The sequence below is a fragment of the Octodon degus genome, unplaced genomic scaffold, assembly GCF_000260255.1.
Source record: "Octodon degus isolate 3935 unplaced genomic scaffold, OctDeg1.0 scaffold00333, whole genome shotgun sequence".
NCBI classification, from domain to species: Eukaryota; Metazoa; Chordata; class Mammalia; order Rodentia; family Octodontidae; genus Octodon; species Octodon degus.
In genome coordinates, this window is record NW_004524909.1 from 1,230,308 (window position 1) to 1,233,992 (window position 3,685).

Consider the following 3,685-nt stretch of genomic DNA (forward strand, 5'->3'; position numbering starts at 1 on the left):
TAAAGTAAAAGTTCACATTATTTTTATAATTATCACATAAAGAGTTTTATTTTGGAAAAAATATGAAAGAAATTAATACAATCACCATGCCTTTATAATTTTCTTTTATTTTCTTCTCATTTTTTTCATTTTAATGAGAAAAAAGATAAAATAGCAATGAAACAGTTTCAAGACAGGTTAGTATGACAATGACAATAATTAATACACTGCATATTGTTGTCTTCTTAGTAGTTATTAAGAGGACAAGATGCAGACATGGTATCTTGTCTAAACAATATTAGTACAAACCTTTCCTCTCAATGAACTAAGAGAAAGTAGCTGTATATTTATCTTAATTGTCTTGTATATACATTTTTATATATTTTTTCACAAACACACACAAATACAAAAAAGGCTTCTTATTTATAGCTCCCTTTTTTATTTTGTTTTTTCTGAGATGGGTGTTCCTCTGTTGTTAGAGAAACTCTATTTGGAAAAGTCTTTAAAGAACTTTTTCATGCTTGGTGCCAGACCAAAGATTGGAGGTACTTGAATTCAGCAAAATAACTCAATAGAGCCCAACAGTCCATAATAGCAGTGTGTTATCAGCACAACGGGCAATTGTCTGAAGTTGCTGACATGAGCCTTTTACAGCTCAGCGTATTAATTTAGCTTTACTTTTATGCCTTGTGGTACCCCAAATTTTAGAATAAAGGAGATTATGCCACCACAGAGGAAAGTGATCCATGATGTATAGTGTACCTAAGGAGAGTCACCTAGAGAGAAAGAGTCTCTCAGGCTTTCACAGAGAGCAAAATGGTCAGTGGCTGTGACTCATCCAGATGGCTGACACTGACAAAAGATCCACAAGGTGCTGTACATGGTTCCATGTAAATCCTGAGGGGATTTGACTGAACTTATCAGATAACAAAAGTTGTATTTTGAGTTATAAAGGTCTTGCTTTAACTTGGTCTTAACCACCCAGCAGAAAAGTATAATTTTCTTTTAAATTTGAGCATTTTACTTTTTTCTTTTTATATGTGTTATTCACAGAACTTAGTTTGTTTCAAGTCCTAAAGAGAACTATGAAGCAGACTGACATAACTCCTGTGGTTTTACAGCAGCCCTATCTAGACCACAGTTTCTGGAATTATCTTACATTCTGTAGTTTGGAGCTCTGCTTTTAAGTTTATAAAAATTTATGTTTGGTAGTCTTGGTGAATAAAATCATTTCTTAGTATGAAATATAGCTTTTTATCATTTATAATATCCTTTAATATGAAACCTGCTGTCAGTGGTATTTGTATGGGGATTCCAGTATTTGCAGCATATCTTTTTTTTTATTCATTTACATATTTCAGTTTCATGTGTTATTTACAGTTGATTTCCTGTAGATAGCACCTAGATGGATGTGTTTTTTCATTAGATCTATCACTCTGCCCTCTAATTGAAGTAGTCAGAGATTCTACATTAAACATATGTATGAGTATAATTGGATTACATTTATTACTCTACTTATCATTTTTCTATTCATTATGCTTAGTTTTCGAATGATTGAGCACTATTTATGTTTCCACTTTACCTCTATTATTATTCTATTAGTGTGTTGCTTAAATGTTTTTAGTGATTGCCTCATAGTCCATAATTATTGGTGTAATTTATCACAGTTAGCTTTGCATACTTTTATGTTTCCTCATTCATTGTATAACTTTACAAAAGTAACATTCTTTGTACTATTAGGTAGAGTTTTCTTTAGAACTTTGAAATCTGTCCTTAATCTTTTCAGAAATTTTTTACAAGTGCCTCTCACCTTCTATTACAACTACATCATTGAACATTTATGCACACAGTCTTCCTCATTAAAAATATGCTTTTTTAGGGCAGTGATATTCTTGCATATCCAATTTACAAATATACTCAAAACACCAAAAACTGAACTTTTATTCAGTCATTGTGTATTTAATAAATATTTTATTCGTGTCAAAGAACAAGTTTCTCACATGCAAGATAAAGAAAATTATAAGACTGGGCTAGGCTTGCCAAATAGCTCAGCGGATTAAAGCTTCTGCAATCAGGCACAGGGGTAAGGGGTTCAATCCCCAGGCCTGCCGTGCAGGCCCTGCCCCGGGGGATGCTGAGATGGCTATTGAGACTGAGTGTGGTGGCGTGTGCCTGCAATCTTGGGAGGCTGTAAACAGGTGGATCACTATGAGTCCAGTCTAGTAGGGAGACCCTGTACACCCTGGAGAACCTAACTTAAAATACAAAAACAAAAACAAAAAAAGGGTTTGGTGGTGTGCACTTGTAATCCCAGCACTTGGGAGGCTGAATCAGGAGAATCACTATGTGTCTGATCTGTATAGTGAGATCTGTAGACCCTGTACTAAATACATAAAAAAATACAGTTTATAAATTGGGTACAAAATATGTAGTCTAGATAGCAGTAAAATGTTATGAGTTTGATTTTTTTTTTTCAAAAACCAGGGATTGAACTCAGCCCCTTGCACTTGCCAAGGAAGCACTTATTCTACTGAGCCATCTCATGGGCCCCTTGGAATTTTTAAAAGAGTAGATTTCAAGCATTTAATTACAATAAAATGGGAGAAAATATTAATATAATTGAAAATTAAAATGTCAGTAAATTCAGATATTTTTCAGAAATTTAAGTTTACAAAATGTGTATAGGATATGTTTTATAAATTAATTATAACTGTCCAGCAAGTACTTGAAGAACTTCTCACTAATGATTTAGAAATGTGGTAGGTAGACTACGAACATTTATAGAAATATAAAAAAATTAGTAATTGTCACAGTACTTTTTAAAAAAGAAAAAAACAAAGGATATTGATATCTAAAAGAAGACAAAGAAAATGGAAACTGAAGTAAGTAAAACAATTGCAAATTAACAAGAACAATCTTACTTGAGGATGTTCACTAAGTTATTTTAGTATATAATTAAGGTATTTTGCTACTAAAATTTTTACTTGGTTTAACATTACATTCTGCCATTTAATTGAATGTCAGTCCTTTTAAGCTTTGAATCCTGAACATGCTGCCTCCTTGCATGTAAATGTAAAGGTTACTTGTGCAATTTTGTGAAGTATATATGGTATTATTTTTTCATAACTACATTGCTCGATACCACATATTTTAGGAAATGGTCATGTTTAAACCGTATAAAAATAGATTGCCCAAATTTAATGTAATCAAGTACTTCATGAGCCTTTAATAAATGTGTATAACATTTTTGGAAAAGTTTTGGTTTTTTTTTTTGTCCATTCATACCTGACAACCCCACATACGTATAAACTCATAGACTAATAACATCTGCATTCGTTACCTCATTTGCAAGGGTCCCCAAAACACAGCTGAATATATAAGAAAATATATAAAACACCTCGAGGCACAACTAATCAAGAGTGTGCAGCACAGAATGTGGAATGGCACTAGAATTGGAGACCCACGGCATACAAAGCTTCAGACATGTGACAATCTAGATATTGTTGAATTGAATTATTATGTTTAATATACTATATTTTGTTTGTCTCTGAATAGGAAAAGATTTAATAAAAGAGAACTACCAAAGTATTAAGATAATATAATAAATAGACATATATTTAATGCTAAGCCTCCCTCAAAAAACTACTAAAAGTCAAATAATCTTCAATAGGAATCTTCCTCTGTTTTATCTCTTCAGAGAAATTTT